Source organism: Phascolarctos cinereus, unplaced genomic scaffold (genome assembly GCF_003287225.1).
Source record: "Phascolarctos cinereus isolate Bilbo 61053 unplaced genomic scaffold, phaCin_HiC Scaffold_7;HRSCAF=346, whole genome shotgun sequence".
Classification (NCBI taxonomy): domain Eukaryota; kingdom Metazoa; phylum Chordata; class Mammalia; order Diprotodontia; family Phascolarctidae; genus Phascolarctos; species Phascolarctos cinereus.
In genome coordinates, this window is record NW_027556180.1 from 39799411 (window position 1) to 39826571 (window position 27161).

Consider the following 27161-nt stretch of genomic DNA (forward strand, 5'->3'; position numbering starts at 1 on the left):
GACACATTCTATCTTGCTGAGCATTTAGCCAGCTGCCTTTCACAGCAGCACCTAATGGTTCCATATACATGAGCACATATAAAATATCTATAAATGAGTTACAGGGAAATTAGTGGGCACTAGCTACTAGAATGATTGGGGGAAAGCCTCTTATGAGAGCTAATATCTGAACTGAGTTTGAAGGCAGCTAGATTTTCCAAAAGAAAAAATGAAATTATAAATGATGGGCAGAAAGGTACAAATTCGCAGAATATAAAAATAGGATTCTCACCCAAATCTCTGCCAAATGGCTTTTCGGGGGATCTTGTCCAAATGTCACATCTTTCTGGGCCTCAGTTTCCCCATCTGTAAAATGAGGGAGTCAGATTAGATTGTCTCTAAGGTCCTTTCCAGCTGTAAATCTTAATGATGCAATGTGGCATAGTTGATAGACCACTGGACTTAGAGTCAGAAAGAGCTGGATTCAAATCATATCTCAGTCACTTACTAGCAGTGAGACCCTGAGCAAGTTGCATAATTTTTATGAACCTCATTTCTTTATCTGTGAAATGGAAGAATAATAGCACCTACAACATAGGGTTGCTATGAGATTAAATGAGATAATATGCATTAAACATTTTTCTACATAAAGTGAACCACCCTTCTCCCCTGAGGGACAGCCTTAGAACCAAGAAGACTGGAGACTGAGTCCCACCTCTGACACATAATGGGCAAATCGCTTGGCCTCTCCATGCTCTAGGAAACTCACTAAGACTCTAAGTTGTAGAGAAGGAGCCAGCATATCTGAGTAAAAGGAGTTCCTGGAAATTCCCTGTACCAATAAATTCACAGGCCCTATCCTTACCCCTATTATTCTTTCAAGGGCTCTGTACTCCCTAGAAAAGCTGTTCTTTACCTAGATCCATAAACTTGGTCTGTTTGGGGCAGTTTGGCTTGATTTTGGCTTGTTAGTGGCCTAACAGGTATATTTTCTATTTAATTGATCTTCTTTGTAATCTTATATATTTTATGCATCTGAAAAAATTATTCCAAGAAGGGGTCTCACCAGAGGCTTCACCAGATGGCCAAATGGGTCCATGACACACAAAATGTTAAGAACTCCTGCTCTTCAGAACCTTAAAGAAATTCAAGGTGGAGGTGATCTGGTGGCAGGTACTTCTCTCAGACTGCTAAAATCATAGATTTAAGATCAAACAGGGACCTTAGAGACCATCTAGTCCAAATTCCTCATTTTTGTGGTTGAAACTAATGCTGAATGCCACCTAGGTAATTAGGAGCAGAGCCAGAATGTAGAACCACATCTTCTGACTCTAACTTAAGCATTCCTATCTGCAGCACCACACAGACTCACTGGAGGACCAAACTTCCCATTTTAGGGAAGGATAACAAACAGCTTAACAAATCAATGAAAACAAGGAACATGTAGAATAGACCCATAGCAGGGACCGTGGGTTAGCTGACTGAATTCCTGTAAGGCAATTCACTGGGGCCAGGAATCTATGCGCACAGCTGGGGTTTGGAGAGTCTGTGCCCTATAGTAGTTATTTGGAGATATACAGAACTCAGATAAGACACTGAATGAAGCATGCCTCTCTCCCAGCCCTCTCTTCCACCCAATTTTCATTAAATCCATTTCCTCTTACAGTCAACATGCACTTATGAACACTCACATTGTGCTGGCACATTAGACATGTTGGGGAAGAAAGTTTCAAAAAAGACAAGAAAACAAAATAACCCTGCCTTCCAAAGACCTCGCTCTATACACACAAGATGACAAAATGTTATACAGTAATATAGCTACAGGAGCTAAATAAACAATTCGGATCTTGTCCTAAAGAACCCAAGGGAATGTGTATTTATTTATTGAATTTGTCATACTAGGTTTTTATTACACCAAACACTAATAAAAAGAATCAACCTTTGGTTGGAAAGTGGACATTTTTCCAACAAGCAGGTCTATTCTAGTTTCATTTTAATGGGATGTTTCATAATATGGTTTGAGTAGTATGATTCAGTTCTACAATTCAATAAACATGTATTAACCACCTACCATGTGCATTGAACTGTGGTTGGTGCTATAGTCCCAACTCAACCTATATATGCTGCCAGTCTGGAGAGTAAAGGACCAAGACAGATTGGAGATGATCAAAGAAGGCTTCCAGGGAAGGCATATTTTATAAAAGAGTTTTGGGGCTTTGACAGTAGCATGGAATGGGTCAAGTAGTGCCATTAACACCTCAGCTAGTTTCCAGGCCAGTAAACAAAGAGTTTACCTACTTAGCACTTCTACTGATATCTAAATGTACAACCTTCTTATTAATTTGATTCCATTTTTTTCAAAATACATGCAAAAAAGTGAAACCCATAAGAGTCTATCATCAGAACTGTCTAGAGAGTGGGATAGTAATGCAAATAGTAACTCTGAAAATTTTTGCTCATTCATTTATCCCAAAAAAAAAGGCATTTTATTTTAATATTTTCGTTCAGACAGCTGCAGTTTCTTTTTCATTCTGAAACTTCCATACACAAGGCACAGAGATAGGTGCCCTCTTCTGTTTCTACAAGGTTAATGCAGAGTTTAGGTCTACTTTTTTTTTCTTGATCTAGATTTTGGGGCACTTTCCTATCAAATCAAGTTTTGAAAATGCCAGAGCACCTTTCCTCACACAGAGATGCATAGATATGCACCAATATGAATGAAGTTCCTCTTGCCAATTAACTTTTTCCCTCTTCTTCTATGTGTATGGACACAACCTGTCTCTCTCTTAGACCAAAACAGGATTAATGTGGTACTAGCCGTGGTCCCGATTTCCTTAGACAGCTGAGTGAATTCACTCAGCCCACGTATGAATAGTAATGTGCTGAAGTCTCATGTGGGGTCAGTTTTTGAATATTCATTGCCTGGAAACCCCAAACAGGATTCCAGACTGCTAATGTACTTAATAAAATCACTTGAGATTGATTCAGGTTGGCTGAATATCTTCAAGTCTACCGTTACCCCCGATAAATTTAAATGCCCTTTCCTTTTGCAACAGAAACTTGGTGTTCAACTTACATGAGTTAGCCAAAACAAAAAAAAATTGAAAGACTGGCTAAAAGACAGTCAACTTAATAGCACTCAATTTCTATATGATAATTTATTGTAACCACATTTATATTGCCACCAGGCACATATGGTCAGGAAGGAAACACAAATTCAAAAGGGAAATTAGGCCACTTCATAGTAAAGCAAATTTTCAGCAAAGTTCTTAATGCTAGCATCAAGAATGAAGGAGAGATATTTGGCTGTAAATTGGAATGACTAATTTTTCACCTCAGTTACTTCAAACTGCGTCTTCATTCTTCTCCTCTGAGTCACTGAGGTATTTTGATAACACATCATTATTTCTATGGCCTCAGCACTGATCTCTGTCACTTCATACAATCTCAATCCATCTTGTCTGCCCTCAGAAAGAAATTTTGACCTCCTGTAAGACCTATTGACTTTTCAAGAACTAAAATGGCTGTAACTTATAAAGAAGTTGCAATAAAAAGAAGTCCATACAACTCACATTCAAAGGAAAAGAACCTGATAGCAACACAAAAACATTTTTAATAATTGAAACGAAAATCAATCAAATGTCTGAAAAAAATATTGAGGCAGTAAAAATCCACACTTTTCGCTCTGTAGAAGGCTAGGACATAAGAGCCTAAGGGAAGATCAATCTATAGATTGAGAGTCTTCTTGAATAAAAATCATAATAATAAGTTGATATCATTCAAAGGAAGGCTCCATCTGTGCTGTGGTCAGATCTCAATAATCTGTCCTAAAGTGGGGGATATAATTAGGATGCAGAATGGAACTCAGTAAATGAGTTCTCTTAAAAGATGAATAGTTCTTATGTGAGGTCTTATGTGATGGATTAATTTCTAAGGATGGAAGAGATGGCTTGAACATGTGTGAGGTGACAGACAAACAAAACTGAGGCCATAGAAATAATGATCTATTATTGATTTCCTAGCCTTGTCTTCCTGCTTCAAGGAGAAGAAAAGGGACCATGAAACTTGCAGGAGGCTTCCAAGGTGACTAAGTGTTATGGTCCTCATGTGCATCAGGGACACCAAATAGGAGGTCCTATTGCCAGGCAGACAGAAACAGCTCCCAGCCTCTGAACAGCTAATCAGGAATGCTGCTCTCCATCCTATTCTGGACCTCCTAAATCAGTAAGCACTCTACACAGTAGGAGACAAAAAACACAATGTAGGCATACTTTAATCTTTCCATGTTTCTAGGATCTTATTAACAGGAGCAACCCCTCCATGGGTACAGATTGCAGCAGATAACAGAAAGCAATGAAAAACACTGGAAAATTACGGGAGATGATGCTGGCAGGGACCATTGTTAAGTTATGACTATAACTAAGACTACACAGATCTTTGGGGAAAGGGTTGCTCTTTGGACGTTGTCTTTACTTTTTACAAACTGAGCTGTGAGTTCTCTTTCATTTTCTAAGCTCCATTCACTCCCTACTGCCTCTAGGATTAAATGTAAACTTTTCTGTTTGGTATGTAAAACCCTTCACAGCCAGATTCCAAGCTGCCTTTCTAAGCTCATGATGTATTATTACTACCCTTCACATACTACAGTCAAGTCAAACTAATCTTCTTGCTGATTCCTCACACACAACATTCCCATTTCTGTGTCTTTGTACAGGCTGTGCCCTGTACCTGGAAGGTTCTCCCTCTTTATCTCTGCCTCGGAACCATAGCTTCATTCAAAGCTAAACTTAGACACCATTTCTTCCATAGTGTCTTTCCTGCCTACATCCCAAGCTCTTAGTGTCTCTCCCTCTTTCCAAAATTACCTTTGCATTGATTTTTCACTCATTTTATATGTATTTATATGAGTCCATGTTTCTCCCAATAGAATGTAATGCTCTCGAGGACAGAAATTGTTAAATTTTTTATCTCTGTATCCCCAGTGCCTAACTTAGTGCCCACATAGTAGGTATTTAATAAATGTATTTTTTATGGATTACTTTTTTCTTTAATTTGCAATAAAACTTTTGAGGGAAGTTGGTGTCAATACCTGGGGTGGTGTCAGATGACAAGGTTCTAGAACTTTTGAATAAGGACTACAAGTCAGAGAGACAAGAAATCCTCAATGTCTCCCCAGGTGCCTTAGTGTTCTGTGAAAGCTTCTAACACAGGTGTGCTTCAGTGCAAAAAAAAAATGGATTTAGGGTCACTGGACCAGTGTTCATGTTTTGGCCTAACTAGAAGACCTCGGGAAAAAGCCTTCTCTTCTGTTGCCCTTCCTCATATCTAGAAAGCCCCTTCTAGCTCCAAAGCACACGATAGTAACTTTAAATTTGCTCACTCCTACCTTGTGACTGGAGGACTTGTCACAAACAGTGGCTCCTAGGTATTTTTGTTCTCTTTTTTAAATGGAAATGCTTATTTTGTTTGGTGTTTGTTAAAGTCAGAATAAAAAAAAATAAAATAAAATAATCTACCTACTCATATGGCTACGCCTTCAAAAACTCCATGGTCTATTTCCTTTACTCCTCCAAGCTATATAATGAATCAGAGGATCAGAGGATCCTAGTATCTGGGAGTTGGAAGGGGCTTCAGAGGCCATCAAAAGGAATCCTCACTATAATGTAAGCAACAAGTGGTCATTCAACCTCTACTTAAAAGCCTCCAAGGAAAGGAAACCCACTACCTCTTGAGGAAGCCCATTAAAGACAGCTTTAACTGCTTGGAAAGTTTTTCAAGTGGGGCACCAAGCCTAAATTTGCCTATTTGCAACTTCTACCCATGGCTTCTATTACTCCTCTCTGAGGCCAAGCAGAATAAGGCTCACCCCTAATGGAAGCATCTAAATCTGATAGGGCCATCTTGGTTCCAAACACTCCTCAGTAGAGTCATGTACCCTTCCAAGATAATCTTTCTTTAAAGAGCCACAATTCCTTGGTATAACTTGCTAACTTTATTCATTATGGCTGCAAAGCATCTTCATGAGAGAAAACAGCTAGAAAATTAAAAGTCATTTCATTGGGCAAGAAGCTTTTATAAAAAGTCTTTGTGATGGTTATAAGAAGCACAATTAATGAGCCATGTCCCATTTTTAAAAGCCATTTGCCATGGTAGGGGTCAGAAGATTCTGCTTTTCTTGAACCAACTTCTAGTTAGAACACAAAACTCAACAAACAAAGATAAGATGGGCCAATTTCTCCACAAAGAAGAGAGTGTACAGATTCAGGGGGGAAAAAAATGAGAACAACAAAGAATACTGAGAATAAAAGCCAACAAGCTTACACCCAATTAGCAACCATCAGTGCTTAAGCAAAGGGGAAGGTACTAAATTAATAGGCTAGAAGCAATGTAACACACAATTAAATCCAAAGTTTATCAGCAGATTAGATAAAACTAAACTGGAAAGGCTATGTGCCTGCCTACCAAGGAAACTAATAGATTACAAATGCCAACTCATGAAAGAAAGGAATAATTCAATTCCCTCTCTTTGAACAGCTGTCCTCAGGTGTGTAGATACTCAACTAGCTCCTGTCCTTCAAGGGGCTAAGGGGGGGGGGGTGCGGGGGGCTGGAAGAGGGTGCTTTGCAAGAATCAGAAAAGAGAAGTAGCATTAGAGTAGAGAAGTATTTGCAGTTTTTAAAGCATTTAGGAGCCCTTTCTGGAAATCCTAGTTGGGGACTCAGAGTTTTAAAAGTTTATGCATTTATTGCTCCCTCTTCAAACTCCCTGTTATCTCCTGTTAGGAATTAGTTACATGTCACCCTGGGGTAATGAGTGGCTAACTGGCTTGTACAGATTCACATAACTAGTATGTACCTAAAACAGTATTTGAACCCCAACGTGCCAGACTGAGGCCAGCTGTCTTGAGTGCAGAGACCATGTTTTTGCCTTTTCTTGTATACCTAGCATTTAGCAAATGGGGGGTACATTGTTGCTGTTCAGTCACGTCTAACTCTTTGTGGCCCCATGGACCATAGCATGCCAATATTAGTCATTAGATTTTCTTGGTAAAGATATTGGAGTAGTTTGCCATTTCCTTCCTAGTGGATTAAGGCAGAGGTTAAGTGACTTGCCCAGGGTCATACAGCTGTCTGAGTATCTGAGGTCTGATTTGAACTCAGTTCTTCCTAACTTCAGGTCTGGCATTCTATCCACTGAGCCACCTAGCTGCCCCTTCTGGTAAACAGTAAGCACTAAATAAGGCTCATTTCCTCCATCACCTCAAGCGACCACTGCTGACCAACTACCACAGATAAGCGGCTAAGCATAAGAGCCCTAGAAATGGTAGAACTCTACCCCAAACCACTGGTGCTGTTTCCAGACCAACCCTTTCAGCTATCATCCAAGAAAATAGGCCCTGTGGAGAAGACTCCAGCCACCCTCACCAACTGCAACCTACAGGGAAGGCAAGCCAGCCTAGCTGAAGTAGCAGGACACCCAGAAGGAGAGAAAGGCAGAAGCATGTGGCAGGCAAGTCAAACCATCACTGCCACCATCACTTTGACCACCATTTACCCTCAAATGCTGAAGGATACAGCCCAGGACCTTGAACCCAAGAAATGAGAATAGCAATGCTTCTAGCCCAGCTTCTGCACTCATCATCCTGGGAAGCAAGCTCAGTATTAACGTAGCCTGGCAACTGCTCCTGTAGGTGCTGCTGAAGACCCTCCAAAATCCTTGGTACGGTCCAATCATTCAGCATCAGAAACTGATATCATTTTTAATCAGTGGAAATGACATTTGAGGAGAGGCATCACCACCTGTTTTTCCACTGCTCACATCAGACCTTTCCAAAGCTGAAACCTTTGATAAATCTCTCTCCCTCTCTCCACCATTAGAAAGTAAGCTCCTTAAGAGCAGGAACCATCTGGCTTTTCTAATTGCATTCCTTGAGCTTAGCCCAGTGCTTGGCACATTGTCAGTGCTTAACACATTCTTTAATCATTCATTCCATAAATGCTTGTTGACTAATTGTATCTGCAGGAGGATGAGGGCAGTTGGGATTGCTTTGGGGAAATTGAAAGCCTTCTTTATTGACATCAAATTTCTATCTGAATTAACAAGTCTTAAGCACGTATACTGTGCCAGGCATGGAGGATACAAGTACAAAGAATGAAACAGCCCTACTCTTGCGAAGCCTGCCTTCTGCTGGGAGACATAGCAAGTACATACGTAAGTATAAAAAGGATGAACATAAAGAAAACATGTACAAAGTAATTAATTACAAGGTAGCCAGAGAGAGAGGGCACTATCATGAAGGGCTTCTTGTGGAAGGTGGAGCGTAAGATGTGTCTTGAAGGGAAAACGAGATACTATGAAATAAGAGATAAGAAGAAGGGCTTTTGTTTTGTTTTGTTTTGTTTTTTGCACCAGACCTATGAATTCATTGGAATAGGGAACTCATAGACAGGAAACTTCTCTCCAAGTAGACAGGCCCTCTGAGCTTTAGAGACTTGCCTGGGGCACTGAAAAGTTAAATGACTTGCCCAGGGTCCTACAGTCAGTTTGTGTCAGAAGTAGGAATGGAACCCAGGGCTTCCTGACTCGAAGGACAATTCTTAATCTACTGCAGAAATGTGATCTATTATGTCTGTTTTCTATTATTACCAGCATCCCACTTTCATAAAGAATCTATAATACCATAGGTCCATTAACTCTCTCCTGTGATTTTGATCTTTTGGGTTTTTTTTATTTAAAATTAACTTCTTTTTAGTTTTCAACATTCACTTTCATAAGCTTTTGAGTTTTTTATTGTCTCTACCTCTCTCCTCTCCTCCTTCCCCAAGATGGCGTGTAATCTGATATGTGCTCCTTCCTTTTACAAACAAATCTCAAGATTTGTTCCTTATCAGTCCTTACTGGTTTCTAGCTGTCTCTTCTCTCTGGACCAGGTGCTCCTTCAGGAGAGGATGTCAGCCTTTCCCTACACCAGCTCATTGTCAACACAGCCTACTTTTCTTTGGGCTGCCATGGGGGGAGCCTGTTGGATTTAGAGTCCAAAATTCCTGGGTCCAGATGCCACCTCTGATGTGTTGTTGTTCATCCGTCATTCCCAAAGAGGACCAAGAAGCTCATGAGGATGATACCTTGACTCATGTGTGAATTGGATTTAAGTGAGGCAGAGATGCACAAGGTCATCAGCCTCACTGTCTCCTCCAGAGTCATCAAAGTCCAGTGGCAAGACAAAAGTCAAGATGACTGGCAATGGCCTGGAATGCAGTGGGTGACCTTGGCCTTTCGAAAGTAAGGTCTTTCCCAGACACTTAATAGCTGAAATCATCCTCATCAAGTCACTTTTTGAGCTTCAGTCTTCTCATCTATATGTTAGAGAGCCATAATACCAATGGTCCCTACTTCCCAGAGCTGTTCTAGGGCTAAAAAGAGATAATGGAGATAAGCACTTTGCAAACTTCCATAAATATATATACATCAGGTATTATGCTGGCCTGCATGCTAGAGGAAAATTCCTCATCAAGCGGTCCCCCAAAATCAATGAAATCACACATTCAGTCCTTATCCTAACACTATTATTATAATCAATTGCAAGTCACGTCCCCTGAGAAAGGTACATGAGATCATTTAGATGCTCAGCAGCAGATGCATTCCCATGTTGTGTACCAGTCCCTTCCAAAAACAGGTGGCAGAAACAGATGGAAGAATTAGAACTTGGTCCTCAAAGTGGAACGATGCCAAATCCTTAACATCTTGAAAGCATAACCCTAAACAACTGATTATTTGGGAGCTTAATAAAATGAAGAGAGTGAAACCAACTGTCTCTTCTTCCTGGGTATGGTCTTTCCCTATCCCATCCCTCGACAATCAAATCCAAGTAGGAGAGAGAAAGCAGTATAGTAAGACTAATGCTGATTCATAGTCAGTCATTCAATTAACATTTGTTAAGCACTCTCAGTGTGCCAGGCAGCATACTAAGTGCTAGGGAAACAAGGAAAAGCAAAAACATAGTCTTTGTCCTCAAGGAGCTCACATTCCAATGAAGGACAGGACGTTCAAATAATTATGTGTTTATACATATATAAAATATAGATTTTATGCATGTAAATATATACATGAATTTCTATTAAATATGATTACAAGTGAATATATACATGTTTTATAAATTCATACCTATGTGTGAATTTGTTTATATAAATTTATGTATGATGCATACATATTTGCATGTCCTTTCCCTCATTAAAATGTTTAAATAGATGATAGATAGCTAGATGATGTTTTATAGAGAAAATTATATAATGTGTGTGAATTTTCACTACACATATGTGTGTTTTTACATATATATATGTATATATATATATATACATATATATATGTATATATATATATATATACATATATATATATACATATATATATGTATATATATATATATATATACATATATATATATATAAAACATCCTCTGTGTGTGTGTGTGTGTGTGTGTGTGTGTATAGAGATAGATAGGTATAGGTATAGGTATAGGTATAGGTATAGGTATAGGTATAGGTATAGGTATAGGTATAGGTATAGGTATAGATCCACTACATAAAGCAAAATGGAATATCTTAGGATCATAGATTTAGAGATGAAAGAGAATTTAGGGGCCATTGAATCCAACCCCTGCATCTCACAGGTAAGGAAACAGGCATAACTAATCATCTTTCTACCTGGTAAGTGGCCATGGGAGAAGAGGGTGGGCTCATCTGGAGTTCAGTCATCAGGTAGAAGGAAGTATGCCTAAAATGACAAAGCAGGCAGTGAAGGAAGTACAACATGAGGCAATGTCATCAGCACCCTCTAGATTTCCTGCCCTGGAGCAAAGCCAATGTGCCAGTTGCTGCTCTGAGGGGAGCTCAGAAAGAACTGAAGAAGTCTTTGATGGTAGACTTGCCCTTAAAAGAAGAGATGGGTCAAGTAAACACAAACAAGAGGCATGATGGATGAATTCTCAAGTTCAGCCCCTGAAACCAAAGGAATTCTACCAGGCCCTATATTTATCCTTGCACTTCATATGCTCCAAGATGCTAGGGGTCTGCTCATTCTATTTGTAAAAAGATTCCATTTCCTTTGTCTACCTCAATAAATAATAATTCAGACTCCACCCACCTTGGGCCCTCAGAAGCTGTCTAATTCTGGACAGGGCCAATTTCCTGGGCCACAGCTACATGTACAACCTCATTTCCCAGAACCAAACTAGGCTGCAGAGGCAGCAGTGAAGAGGAGCCATATATTTTGTTGGATTCATTTTTGTATAAGTGAGCATTTCTGCAGTGGTTTGACTGCTATTAATCAACCCTGGATTTTGAGGTGGGCATGGCTGTATTTCTATTCCCAAAGATTCAGAATAAGACTGACATAATCTTCCTCTTTTAAATGAGATTATAAATCTAGGGCTAGAAACCTCAGGAAACAAAAAGTAATTTGTCTAAAGTCACACTGGCAAATCACAGGATTTGAACCCAGGGCCTCTGATTCCAACTCTTCATCTTGACTGATCTTCACCCAAAGCTTTTCTTGTGCTCCTCTAGCTAGGTGGCACAGTAGACAGAGATCTTGGCCTGGAGTCAGGAAGACTTGAGTTCAAATCTGGCCTCAGATATTTAATAACTGTGTGACCTTGGGCAATCTGCTGTTTAACTGCTGTTTGCCTCAGTTTCCTCATCTGTAAAATGGGGGAAATAATAACATCTATATCCCAGGACTGTTGTGAGGAAATGATAATTGTGAGGAAATGATCATCATAAAGTGCTTAGCATGGTGCCTGGGACATAGTAAGTGCTATGTAAATATTATCATCCTCATCGTCATTTAGCCTGTAACAATAGGAATAATGGCACTCATTTCTATACCACTTTAAGGTTTGTATTATTTCCTCACCACCTACTAACACATAGTAGGCACTTAAGAAACATTTCTTGATTGATTGATTGACAAAGGATTGTACTCACATCCAGGAGGCAGGAAGAAGAAACGATATGATGCCCATTTTAAAGATTTTTAAAAAACAACTGAGTCTCAGTCAGAGAGACTGAGTAGCTTCACCAAGGCAACACAGCTAATGATATCAACACAAGGCTTCCAACCCAGGTGTCCAGGCTCCACATCCTGTTCATCCTCTGAGACACTACTCCCATGCTAGCCCAGGACTCTCAGTCTGGAGGACCTGAAACAAGCTAGTAATAAGGAAGAGAAGAGTTTTTGCCAAGAACCCACGGAACTCAGATTCAGCAAAGACAAAAGGACAGAGTCTACTTCAAAGAACAGGAGATGACTTTGTGAAGTCCTTGAGCCTGAAGGTAAATTCTAGCTTTCTTCCCTTCCAGCCAAGTAAAAACAATGGCATCCACATGTAAAGAAACATTAATGTTCTCATTCTCACTTTCCCGGTCCACTGAAAAGGATTCTGCTGGAGTGGCAAGTGGAGATGTCTAATGGTGTCTGTTCAGAGTAGTTTTAATAGACCCCATCTGTTATCCATGTGACTGCTGAACACAATGGGCATTCCCTAAAGACTTTTATTTCCTTTTTCTTTTTCTTTTTGCAGAAGGAGCTCTTCAACCATGGGCTCTCCCACCAACTCTCCAAAAGGACTCCTACTGAACTGAATATGCTGCTTGCCTACAGGGGCCAGGAGCAAACTCCTGACAGACATAGCACAGAATGGCACCAGGTGACAGACAGCTGAAAACCTCTGAGGCCATTGGCTCAATGAATCATTCATACTATTGTTGTTCATCCTTCGTTTTCAAAGAGGACGAATGATATCACAGGGTCCTGTCTTCACATATATGACTTGGAATTAAGTCACGCAGAGTTGCACAATGGCATCACCCTCACTCTCTCTTTCAGAGTCATCAAAGTAGAGTAACAAGACAAAAGTCAGGATAACTGGTGATGGCCCGAGACCTTGGCATCTTGGGTGTCTGACCAAGCTCTAAGTGTTCCCCCAGCACCTACTTTAGCCATCTTCAAGGCTGTTGGAGTGAATTATCCTCATCTGCCCATACTGCTGGGGGGGAAGTCTTCACTTGCTTGGGGTAGACATCCTCCTAATTCATCAATGAGTTTGAGGCCTATTAGCTGTTTAGCCCATCTGCCGAAATGGTTTTAGTAGGGTTTGGCTACTAAACTAGTAAACTACTAAACCCAACTAGAGTTGGGTGAAGGTAGTAGACACCAAAGGTGGATGAGCAGCCCTGAAAATGGCTTAGCAAACCCTGCCACCAGAGGTGTTAGTCCTCCCTGAATATCCCATATTATACGGAAAGGGAATAAAAATGGGAAAATATAGCCATACTCTTAGCTCTCCCTAAAAGTCCTTTAACCCTACACTTTGAGCTCTCCACCACTGGAGATACACCACTCAAGTGTTATGATTAGAGTTTAAAATATGCATCTAATAAAAAAAAATTATGATTTGGGACACTTTATTGTAAACCTTCTAGAACAGGAATTCTTAACCTAGGATTGCTCCATGGTGCAGATTTCAGGGGGTCTGTAAATTTGGGGTTTTTTAAAATATTTTGATAATTGTGTTTCAGTATGATTGACTCCTACTGTAATTCTATTTATTTTATTTGATGCATTCAAAAACAGAATTCTGGGAAGGAATCCATAGGTTTTATCAGATTGCCCAATGGGTCACACAAAAAGTTAAGAACTTTCACTCTATAATCTAAATTGAGGGTGGCTGGGGAGAATACCTGTAGTTTTGCCAATAAACCCAGAACTGCAATCAGAAATAAATAATGCAAAAAAAAAATCTGTAATTCCATCATCATGTAGGTCACAAGTCATCTTGCCTTAGCAGATAAGTCCTAGGGAATTGCCTAATGCTCACAAAAGACCAAATAAATAATTTCAAATACACGAATTTGAAAAGCTTTTACAATAACAAAGTCAATGTCATTACAGAAGCTGCTGATCAGAGAGAAGAACATTATCAAATGTTCTCTGATAATGAAGCTAAATAGGAAATTAGCATAAATATGGAAGACCAAGAGCCATTCCTGATCAGATAAATAAATAGTTAAATGAAATGAATAAACAGTTCTCAAAAAAGGTTGTGGTCAAGGCTCTGAGTTTAAATAATTTACCAAGGATCATCAGAAAGAAGATTTGAACTCAGTTCTTTCTGACTCCAAGGCTCCAAATTCCATCCACTGTACCATGTTGCTTCTGGTGAACCCAAGTAAATAGGAAAGATATTCTGAAATAGTAAAATGTAGTTAGAATTTTCAAGTCATATCTTCTATAGGTTATCCCCAAAGATGCAGAGAGGATAGGTGAATGATCTAAGGCATCAGACTCAAGATATGTTTGAGGTACTTGGTCTCCACATAAAGATATACATTCAAATCCCACTTCTGATTCCAAGGTTATTGCTGGCTTGCTCAACAGATAAGCTTGCTAAAAGGACATCATAAGTTCTTTCCCCAAGAGGGTTAGAGAGTTTGGTGCATTCGATGTACATAACTTACCAACCTTCGGTCTTCAGTGACAACCTCATACACACAGTTGGCACAATAAATGCTTGTGCAATATTGCTAAATACCAGAGAGTAGCTATGATACAGGAAAAAATAATAATTCAGATATCTGGAAGTTTGCTGGAGGCAAAATTCAGTAGTAAAACCCAGAGACCCAAATGTCCATAAACAGATGCACAAAGGTTAAGCGGCAAGAGAAATTAAGGACCCAATGCCAAAAAGTTAATTTGACCACATAATCATCTCTAAGCCTTAATAACTTAAATATAAATCTGTTAAGTATATAACTTATTAGAAAAAATGGGATAGGTGAGGAGGGAATGGGCAGGCTAACGTATTAATGGAAATTGAGAGGATGCCCATCAATTGGGGAATGGCTGAGCAAGTTGTGATATATGAATGTAATGGAATACTATTGTGCTGTAAGAAATGATGAATAGGCAGACTTCAGAAGAACCTGGAAAGACTTGTATAGTCTGATGCTAAGTGAAGTGAGCAGAACCAAGAGAACGTTATACACAATAACAGATACGTTGTGTGATGACTAATATTTATAAACTTAACCCTTCCCAGCAATACAAGGATCTAAGACATCTTCAAAGGCCTTGGGATGGAAAATGCTACCCACATCCAAAGAAAGAACTATGGAATTTGAATGCAGATCGAAGCATACTATTTGCTATTTTTTTCCTCTTCTGTTGAGTTTTGTTTCCTCTTTCTGGTGGTTCCTCCTATTGGTTCTAATTCTTATTTACAAGATCACTAATGTGAAAATATGTTTAATAGGAACGTATATGCATAGCCTATATCAGATTGTGCACCATCTTGGGGAGGGTGGTGGGGATGAAGGGGGAGAAAAATGTTAAGCTCAAAAGCATATGGAAGTGATTGTTGATAAATCAAAATAAATTAATAAAAAAAATGAGCTGGAAAAAAATAAAAAAATAAAAGTCAGAAATTACAAGTATAAAAAAAAAGAATGATATATTAAAAAGATGCATTTATATGAAGAAATCCAGGGAACTGAGGAAGAACATATGATAGACAATACTTGGGTAAAAATCAATAGGAAAAAATAGATGATAATAGCTAACATTTGTATCATGCTTTAAGGTTTACAAAGCATTTTACAAATATTTCATTTAACCTTCACAATTATGTAAAGTATGTGCTATTATTATCCCCATTTTACAGATGAGGAAATCGAGGAAAAGATGGTTTAAGTGACTTGCCCAGGGTCACACAGTTAGTAAGCATCTGAGGTAGAATTCAAAATCAATTCTTCTTGACTCCAATCCTGACACTGTATCCATTATGTCACCAAGATGACTTACCTTAGTGATTTTGTCTTTGGTATACCACAAACCACCTGAACAGAAAGAGGAATTAAATGAAGAGTTCTAAAAATAGATCACAATGCTGGTTCAGAAGGCAAGATACAGCAAAGATGGAGGTATAGAAGACTTTAATTATTTGGACATCTACTAGATCTCTGTCTCTCTGTCTTTCTCCCTCTTTAAAAGCAGAACAAAACAGCTTACAATGTCTTCACTTGTTTTAATGAAAATCTCATACCTCAAAATACAGAATAACCAACAAGGGAAAATATTTTATATCTGATTTTCACTAGCCAAGGGAAGAACTGGTTGCAGGAGTAGAAATGAAGAAAACCTTGGAGTAACCACTCCCTCTCAGAATTTGTGATAAAGGAGGAAAGGAACATTGAGCATAGTCTGAAATGCATTCTGTATTCTTGGAAAGCAAAGGGGTTCAGAGGAAGGATAGATGGAATCCCTTAGATTTCCGTAAATAAAAACAGTCCAGGAGGGATAGAAAGCTCTCACGGGTGAAATTCTGAAGAAACATAAACAATTCCAAAAAGAAGGAAAGGGGGGAGTTGTCTAGCAAGATTGACATAGATGCCCAAAAAACCCACTAATTAACTTGGATTTTTTAAAGATGTATTAAGAGGATAGAAGGAAGGGTAAGTGACAGAGGGAGATCACATAAACTCAACACAGTCCAATGAGAATAGTATCTGGGATGCTAAAACTCTGAATGAAGAAATATGATATAGTTTTTTAAACTATATTGAAAAATAGAGGAGCCTTGGATTGGACCATTCCTCGGGGTGGATGCGATCATGATGAAGCGCAATAGAGAAAATGCATAACTGTTCAATGTTCATTTTGCTTCTATTTTCTCTATCAAGAATGACCTCTGAACTGCAGAACAGAATGAAAATGACGAATAAGACCTCAATGCTCAAGATAATTACCAAGATCCAAAGGGGGAATCTAGTAGTTATTGATTAGTTCAAATCCCAGATTGAACTACTTCCTCAGGTACTGAAGAAAAAAATGGCAGTTGTGATCCTTGAGCCAGTTGGTGACATTTGAAAGAGCACAGAGAAGAGAAATATATCATAGACATTGAAATTGCCACAATGTTCAAAAAAAGGAAAAGAATGGAATCTGCAAACTATAAGCCAGTGAACTTGACCTTAATTCCGGGGGGTGGGGGTGAATCTGGAACTGTTAATAACCATCTAATAAAGGAAGGTGATCGTGAAGAATTCACATGGCTTCAGCAAGAATAGGTCATGCCAGACTTTTCCAGTGTGGTCACTAAACTAATGTATCAGAAGAATGCTGCAGCTATAATTTATCTAGATTTAAGCAATGTATTTGAAAAAGATTTTCATGCTGTTCTCATGGGAAGGAAATGGACGGATGTGGTCTAGAGAATTATACTGTTAGTTAGGTTTCACACTGGCTGAATGGCCAGACACACAGGGAAAGGGAACAGGAAGGGAATAAGCATTTATATAGCATCTACTATGTGCCATGCACTGTGCTAAGTGCTTTATAACCCTATGAGGTAGGTGCTGTTATTATCCCTATCTTAGAGTTGAGGAAACTGAGGCAAATGAAGGTTAAATGACTTGCCCAGAGTTACACAGCTAGTAAGTGTCTGAGGCTGAATTTGAACTCAGATCTTCCTGACTGCAGCCAGAGTATACACTGCACTACCTAGCAGCCAAGAGAAGTATCATGAATGATTTAACAATAACCTAGATAGAGATCTCCAGTGGCAAAACCACCAGGATCTGTGTTTGGCCCTGTGTTATTTAACATTTTCATCAGCAACTTGGAAAGAGGTCCCCATACCATCCTAAACACAGCTGGAGATAACAGGAAACTGGCATAGCCAACACACTAGAAAGCAGAGAGAAGACTCAGAAAAGTTCTGTCCAAAAGGTTTAGCTGAATCTGCTAAGATCAAATCTAATGAAGACAAGTACAAAGTTTTATACTAGGTTTTTTTAATTGACTTCATTAAATTAAACCTAAATGCAGTATTAGGAAGCATAGTTAGCAATTTGTCTGAAAAAAATATCTGAGGGTTTTAGTGGACTTCATGTGTCAACATGGTGACATGGCTGCCAAAAAAAATCTAATACAATCTTGGGCTACATTAAAAGAGATGTAGCTTCCATGAATTTAGAGATGAGAGTCCCGCTACACTTTGCCATGGTCAGACCACATCTGCAATACCATGTTCAATCCTAGGGTCTCTTATTAGAAGGATATTGATAAGCTGGAGTATGTCCAAAGGAGAGAAGCCAAGATGGTGGAGGGGACTCCAGTTCATGCAATATAGGAATCAGCTAAAGGAACTCAGGATGTTTATCCTGGAGAAAGATCACCAGCAAATATTTGAAGGGCTGAGAGATGAAAAAGGGATTCAGCTTGGTCTGTTTGACTCTGGGGGGCAGGACTAAAAGCAATGGGTAGAGATTGCAAATAGCGGAAAATTCAGCTGTATGTAAGGAATAACTTCCCTGCAATTAGAGCTGCCCAAAAGTGAATAGGGCTACCTCAGGAGCTGATGGTTCCCATTCATTAAGGTTTTGAAGCAAAAGTTGAGTGTCCCCTTGTCAGGTATGCTGGAGAAGAGCTCATTCTTCAGGTATGGATTGAGCTAGATTAACACTGAGGTGTCTCTCAGCTCTAAGATTCAGTGATATGTATTTTGTGACTAAACATTTCAAATTCTGCCTTTGAATCACTTTTAAAGCGGCTCCAAATACCCTGCCCCCTAGAGACCCTATCAGAACCTGTATGTTAAGGAGAATGCTCTGGCCAGCCATGTCTTCATTCTTCTCAAGGCTACACTTCTCGCTAATCTCTGGGAGTTTCTTTATAGTGCTCTGGGCTTGAACCTTCACCCTCCTAACTCCCACCCACCCCCCACATCCTTTTATGTGTTGTCTTCTATTAGAATGTAAACTCCTTGAGGGGTATGTGGGTGTTCAGGGAGGACTAGCACCTCTGATGTGAGGGTTTACCAAGCCCTTTTCAGGGCTGTTCATCCACCTCTGGTATCCACCAACCGCCACTCAGCTCTCCCCTGTGGCTCCAAGAAGCTATAGCACACGCAGCAGCCACACCCTGGTAAAGCCATCTCCTCAGACAGGCTAAACCAGGCTGAGGTTAACCAACAATCTGAATCTCATCAGCGAGTTAGGGGGATGTCTACCCCAAGCACGTGAAGATTTCCCCCAGAAGAACGGGCAGATGAGAACGATTTGCTCCAACAGCCTTGAAGGCAGATGAAGCAGGTGCTGTTAGGTGCTATTAAGGTGCACTTAGAGCCTGATTAGACATCCAAGATGCCAAGGTCATCCACTGTAAACCAGGCCATTACCAGCCTTCTGGACTTGTCTTGCCATTATACTTTGATGGATCTAGTACAGAGTGAGACTGATGACATTGCACAGCTCTACTTCACTTGAATCCAATCTATGCACAAGTTAAAACATAGATAATGTTGATTTGTGTTTTTCTAAGTCTATACGTGGCCAGCAGTAGTCAAATTCTATTGAAGTTCGACACTACTGGATGAATTTGGCCACATTTAGTTAATGCTGGTTCCTACAGAATATCACTAACTGACCTCTTCATTGGTAGGGGGTGGGGGGGTGGGCATGAGGACTTCCACTGAGTTCACCCAAAAGAATCTGAAGCTACAATGAGATTTCATTTCTGCTCCCCATTGATTTTCTGCAAAACCATGGCAAAATCTCAGGTTTCCTCCTCTGTTAAAAGAAAATTGCCAAGTCCTTCTTTACCAAGCAGTTGCCAGACAGCAGACCTGGGGAACTGGAAATTAACAATGATGTCTAGAAATACCAACAATAGAAAAGTTTCATTTTACAAAGCACAGCATCCTCCCTTCTGACAGCTGAGGGTCAGGGAGTATGGGAGAGGAGAAGCATCTCTGTCACGTTCAGTTGATAGCTGTGGTAAAGAGCTGGTTAATTAGAATTCACCACTTGACTAGCCAGAAATTCAGTAAGCTCATAGGGCAAAACTGACTCTTAAATAATTTCATTCATTCATTTAAAAAGCATTTATTAAATATCTACTCTACCAGGCATTGGTGATACAAAGACAAAAACAAACAGTCCCTGCCCTCCTGGTGGGGAAATGACAGGTACTCAGATGTATCTGTGATTTCATTAAGTGAGAAGTTTCCCTTGGAACTTTGTAGATCATAACCCACCAATATCTGCCTATCTTGTGCAACTCTCTACATGTTCTTCCATAAGTTCACCACAGGGTGTCCACCCAATATGGACATAAAAGTAAATACAAAATGTTATTCCTGGTGGAAGGGCACTCCAGGGTGGCTGGAGGAATTTGGAGGTGACACATGAAATGCAAAAGTGAGGCTCTACTATGCAGAAAGAAGTGGTGCATTGGGGCACAGGCTGTGCAAATACAGAGAAAGGAAATGCAATGTTGAACATGCAGAACAGCAAGAAGGTCAGTTTGAATAGAAGAAAGAGTAATGTGCAGAAAAAAGGAAAAATGGAAAAATAGGTGGGAGACCGATTGTGAAGGACTTTTGAAGTCAAGCAGAAGAGTTTACCTTTTTCCTAGAGCAACAAAGAGCTACTGTAGCTACCTTCCTAAGTAGAGAGGTGGGGCGGTCAGATATTAAAATTCACCAGCCAAAGTGAAATCAAAGGCAAATTGGGTATAGAATGGACAACCATTTCTACATTTCCCAAGTTAGTGAAGAACAGGGATGGGAATGTTTAATTAAAACCCACAAACAATCTCTAAATCCTATTTTAATTGTCTTAACCTCCTATGGCATTGCATGGAATTCAGGTGCATAGTTTTTTGTCATTTCTGTTGTCTCTTAAGTAGAAATCCATTCAAGGGGTTGGTGGCAACTCAACATGCAATACCTGAGTGGATTCCAGATGGCACCTTCCTGGGCTTTCCCACCTGGTAAGGGGAAAAGGCTGCCCTCTTCTAAGGAATATGCAATACCCCTCTCTAGTCCCTAGAGGGTGCTCAAAGCCTGAGCAACTCCCGGAGCAGGATGGAGCCTGAGTGAGTGACTTTTGTCTCTCCATTCTGGTGTCCAAGGGCTTGTGACTTTAACTTTCAGAACAAGACCAGAATTTTTATTCTTTGTCAAAGCTACTGGTTCCTGAATCTAGAAGATGAAATCAAATAATAAAATTTGGAAATCATTACAGTTACTTGGCTCTTGTCCACACAATTTAGTGGCAATTCACTCACAGCATATGAGTCAATACAGCATTAGGATACACAGAATTAGAATAAAAGGAAAGTAGGCAGAGTGTTCTCCATCTGATAAACACTGTACCTCTCCCTTTAGTTCCTCTCTCTTTCCCAGAGCTTCTGTGCAAACAGGTAAAGTCTCTGCATGTGCCAATAAGAGGCTCATAAATAAAGGGAGAATAGAAAGACCATTCATTTTCTCTCTAATTCCCTAGCCTGGTTATAAAAAGGACTCATAGTGACTCACAGTCCATTACAGCTCCTGGGTAGTAGACGATCATGATGTGGCATTTTCTTCCCATGTGCTGAGAATTGACCCTGCCTATTCCAGCATCCCAACTGCTGATGCAATGCTTCAGATGAATTCTCTTCTCTCCAAGTCCCAATGAGAGAGAGAGAGAGAGGCCACAAAACACAGTCAGTGTCTTTCTCCTATCCTTTGTTACAAAAGGAATTAGTATGATTCCAGGTTTTCATTCCATGTAGAATGGTCTCAGAATCTGCTCTGTCTAGCCCACTCTGAATCATCCCAAGGCCAGAGAAAGATCAGAGAGAAAATGAAGTAATGTTTCACAGTATACACTCCTCTAAAAAAAGGTATACACCTACAACTTGGATTTTCACTCTTTTAGAACCAAGGATTAAAGGGGGACCTTACAGTTTACCTAAACATCATTTCTCATTTTGCAGTGAGGAAGGTGAATTTAAGCCAGGGAGGTTATGAATTACCCAAGGTCACACACAGAAAGTCATTGGCCCACCATCTGTTAGAGATGATACTAATGATCAAGGAGAAGATTATGTAGCAGGAAGAAGAGAGAGAGAAGGAAATGTGGTCTGCAGGATATAAAACATAGGGAAGAGACTTCTGAAAATTGGAGAGAGAACAGAAATTTGTATCTCTCCTTTTAACCAGAGGATCTCAGAGTCATGCCTCCTTCCATTCAGTCATGTCTGACCCTCCATGACACCATTTGTGGTTTTCTTGGCAAAGATACTGGAGTGGTTTGCCATTATCTTCTCCAGCTCATTTTAACAGATGAGGAAACTGAGGCAAACAGGGTTAAATGACTTGCCCAAGCAAAGTGACTTGCCTAGCTAATAAGTGTCTGAGGCTAGATCTGAATTCAGGAAGATGAATCTTCCTGACTCCAGGCAATAACAATAATAAGTGGATTGAACATGCTAGACTTGGGGTCAAAAGAACTGAGCTTAAATTTCACACACACACACACACACACACACACACACACACACACACACACACTTACTAGCTGTGTGACCCAGAGCAATTATTTTTCCTCTATGAGCCTCAGTCCTCTCATCTAGAAAAGGGAAATCATAACAGCTGGAGCTGACTGCATTGTTGTGACGATAAAGCAAAATAACACTTGCAAAGTACTTTGGAAATCTTAAAGCCTTCTACAATTACAGGTTTTCAGGGTTATTACGAGGCAAATGGGCTGACTGTACCAGATATGCTTTTTTTGGAGCCAGGCAATTGGGGTTAAGTGATTTGCCCAGGGACACACAGCTAGTAAGTGTCAAGTGTCTGGTCTAAGATCACATTTGAACTCAGGTCCTCCTGACCCTAGGGCCAATGCTCTATCCACTACACTACCTAGCTGGCCCAGATCAGCTTTTTTTGCTTACATTTCTATAAAATTTTCTCCCCATTCTTTTAGCAAATGGTGGCTTCATTCCATAAGTTTCAGTTCATCAGCTTTTCTGAATTAGCAAATTGGCTTCAAAATGACTCTGTAGATATAATCGAATGCCACTTCTAGGCTATCATGAGGGCAGCGAGGCGGCACAGTAGATAGAATGCTGGGCCTAAAGTCAAGACCTGAGTTTGAATCTGGCCTCAGACACTTACAAGCTATATGACTGTGGGCAAGTCACTTAACCATTACTGTTTGCCTCAGTTTGCCTCTGTGAAATGAGCTGGAGGAGGAAATGGCAAACCATTCTAGTATCTTTAAAGCGATTTGTTCTATAAAACTTGGACTCAGTCAAAAGGCCGCACCTGAGGACCTAGAAGGCCACATGTGGCCTCGAGGCCAAAGGTTCCCCACCCCTAGACTACAGGAAGCAAGAAAGCTCCTTCAGGGTCAAGGACGGTTTCATTTTTTCTCTTTGTATACCCCACATCTAGCACAGTGCTGGGCACATAACAGGTACCACATAAATGCTCACCGAATTGAAATGAATCAAGTGACTCACCCAAAGGTAAACAGCTGTGTGACTACCTTTGACCAGGCCATGTGTAGACAAAACCAGGTCTTCTGGCCTAGTCCAGTGCTCATTCCACTATAGCATGCCATAACCTCCTGGCTGACTGAGGGGAGAAGGAAGAATGCCTTAGTGGGCACTGAGTGCCAGGATCAGAGAGTGGCTATGGTCATCGTCTTCAAAACAGATACACCTGGTCAGGGAATTAAGGCAAAAAGAGGCTGCAATGTGCCAAAGATTACACAGCTGGTAAATATCAGAGGTGAGATTTGAATCCAGAAGACCCCTCTATACGGATGAAGATACACAAAGACACCTAAGTTTCACAATAATGTCCGTAAGCACAACGGCATGATGAAGAAAAACAAAACCACGTCTCTGTTAGATCCAGAGAGGCCACAGGGTGGCACCAGAGATCTTTGGTCAAAGTACATAACCTGGTAAACATGAGAGACAGAGACAGAAGCAGAGTCAGACAGGTATAGAGAAACAGAGAGACAGAGACAGATAGAGACAGAGAAACAGATAGAGAGAAAGAAACAGAGGCAGAGACAGACAGAGACAGAAAGATAAGAAATGCCTCTGGCATCAGAAAAGTTTCAAATTGAACCTCGTACAAAAACTCCTTGCCCTTGCCAGGAGCAGGCTACTGATAGGAAGAACACAGGGTGAGCTGTACTCAGAGACTTCTCTAGCTCTAACTTTATCCTCCTATGATGCCTAATGCCAGCCCTGAGTGACAATTTGTGTGTGTGTGTGTGTGTGTGTGTGTGAGAGAGAGAGAGAGAGAGATAAAGCCTAGCTCCTCTTCATCTCCAACATCACCTTTAGATGTAGCTGAATAGTTCTACTTTCACCAATTTGTAGCTTTGCCTAGACCCCTGAAATATTATAACAAGAGGGCTATGGGCATGAAGCACTACATATGTCATAGATAGATGATAGATAGATAGATAGATAGATAGATAGATAGATAGATAGATAGATAGATAGATAGATGGATGGATAGATAGAGGTTAGTTCTACTGAAGCTTTTTATTTTTATTTATTATAGAGGATGGTTCTCTGGGGAGGATACAATGGGAAATATAGAAGAAATAAAACCAAAGGATACCAATAATTTTTAAAAACATATAAAATAATAATGGTGGAAGGACATATCATCCCTGACTATGTCCTCTCTGCTCCTAGAGTTGCCCCAAGGTGTTTGCAGTGAATCAACAGAAGATGAGTTTACATCAGGTAATTCATCAATAAGCATTTATGAAGCTCCTACTAAGTGTCAAGCACTGTAAGTGCTAATAATACAAATAGAAGCAGAAAGAAAGACAGTTCCTCCCCTCAAGGAGCTTACGACCTACTGAGGGAAGATAACAAACAAAAGGAAGCGGAAAAGGGGTAGGGAGAAGGTACCTGCTCCAGGATCATGATGGGGAAGTCCAACCAAGTACTTCCAGTTGGAAGAGATGGCTGACCTGAAAGCATTCCTTAAATTTAGTTCATAATTGTTATTAATAACAATTGGTAATAATGAAGTTACTGTTTACATGGAGATTTATGGTTTAAAAAGCACTTTACAAATATAGTGTCCCAGAACTCTCAGTGCAATTTTAATCTATTAAAGCTTTAAACTGAACTGAGACTTTTGGGACACCATGTTTTACCTCTTTGGATCCTCAACAACAATTCTGTCAAGAGGGTCTATTATGATCCCCATTTTAGAGATGAGAAATTGAGGTCCAGCTTTGCAGACACTGCAACCGGGAGTCCTCATGGACTCGGACTCTGGACTCAGATCCCTGCTGCCTCTGCTGGTCTCTCCCAGACCAGGCATCTGTGGCCATGGCCAACCCCAACGTGTACTTCGACATCGCCATCGATAATGAGCCCCTGGGCTGGACTACTTTTGAGCTCTTTGCAGACGAGGTTCCAAAGACAGCAGAAAACTTCCGTGCTCTGAGCACTGGAGAGAAGGGTTTTGGTTACAAGGGATCCTGCTTCCACAGAATCATTCCTGGGTTCATGTGCCAGGGTGATGACTTCACATGCCATAATGGCACTGGTGGCAAGTCCATCTATGGGGAGAAATTTGCTGATGAGAACTTCATCCTGAAGCATACCAGTCCTGGCATCTTGCCCATGACAAATGCTGGACCCAATACAAATGGCTCCCAGTTTTTCATCTGTACTGCTGACTGATTGGTTGGAGGGCAAGCATGTGGTCTTTGGCCAAGTGAAAGCAAGCATGAACATGGTGGAAGCCATGGAACGTTTCGGTTCTCGGGATGGCAAAACCAGCAATAAGGTCACCATCGCTGACTGTGGACAACTGTCATAAGTTTTTTGTTTTGTTTTTCATCTTAATAACCATTAAACCATTCCTCTGTAGCTGGAGAGAGCACCCCCAACCCCATCTGCTCTTATACCCTATAATCCTTGTGCTCTCACTTGCTGCAATTCTCTGGATGTCATTACGTTTTTCCTTCCACAAGTCTGGCTAGACAACAGAGTTAAGTTTATGATTATGAAATAAAAACTAAAATACAAAAAAAAAAAAAAAGAAAGAAAGAAAAAAGAAATTGAGGTCCAGAAATTTTAAATGTCCTACTCAGGATCACACAGCTAATAAGTCTCTGAAGCAAATTTCAAACTTGGGTCTTTGTTGACTCTAAGTTGATGATGATGATGATGATGGTGTTAACATTTATTTAGCACTTTAAGGTTTGCAAAGCACTGTGTGTGTGTGTATGTGTATAATTTCATCTGATCCTCAACAAACCTGTGAGGTAGATGCTATTATTTTCCCCATTTTACAAATGAGAAAACTAAGGTGGAGAGAAGTTAAGGAACTTTTCCAGGGTCACACAGCTAGTATCAGAAGTGGGAGTTGAAATCAGGTCTTCCCTGATTCCAAATCCCCTATCCACTACCAGCAGCTTTCCTCTCTGCAAATTATATAGCCAGGAAACTTGAATTTCTTCTTTAAGTGATTTTATAGATGTTCCCAGTCTCTGTTAAGTAACACATTGCAGCGCTCATTGTTGGGGTAAATAGCACACCAGCTTTCAACAGTTCTATGAATCCTCATCCCTCACCCTGCTGCCAAGAGAATCTGTTCTTGCATGAAAATTGGTGCAGTAAATTTTAGCTCTCAAAACAAGATCTTCAAAGTGAAACTCAAAGAAGGAGAAACAGTATCACTCATCTGTCCTTACTAAACAGCCAATAAACACCAAGTCCTAGCTTTGTATGCATGACTATTAAAGGACAGAGCACAGGAAAACTGGAAACCAATATCTGTGATGGAAAAACTGTAGTATACGAATGTCATGAATATTATTGCACTGTCCAGAATGATAAATACAAGGAATTCAGAGAAATTTGGAGAAATGGGTGAGATACAGAAGAGGCAACATGGAGACATGTGGGAGGAACTCTTCACTCCACCCTCCAATCAGAGGGGCCCCAGGGACAGAAGTCATAATAAGGTATAAGTATCAGGACCAATCTGACCTTGAAGGATGACAGGTTTCCTGGAGATAGGATGGAGAAGTCCTGAGAAATGAAGAGATGTCTGGTCTGGGCACCCTCCTTAAATGGAGGTGCTGGGAGGAGAATATGTAGCACCTAGACCCAATGTATTCTCAGAGGAATTCCATCTGACATTTACTACCTGTGATCTTAGACATCATTTAATCTCTCTGTGCCTTAGTTTCCTCATCTGTAAAATGAAAGGGGTAGACTAGATGGTCTAGGAGATCCTGTTTAGCTCTAAATCTGTGATCATATGAAGTAAGCAGAATATGGACAACACAATGACT

At 40.2% G+C, this 27161-nt stretch overlaps 2 pseudogenes; one reads left to right on the forward strand and one right to left on the reverse strand.

The window, feature by feature from the left end:
- LOC110203508 (pancreatic progenitor cell differentiation and proliferation factor pseudogene) overlaps positions 1-9068 on the reverse strand; it is a 36331-nt pseudogene extending 27263 nt beyond the window's left edge.
- Positions 9069-25173: 16105 nt separating this feature from the next.
- On the forward strand, positions 25174-25765 carry LOC110203290 (peptidyl-prolyl cis-trans isomerase A pseudogene; annotated as a pseudogene).
- The last annotated feature ends 1396 nt before the right edge of the window (positions 25766-27161 follow it).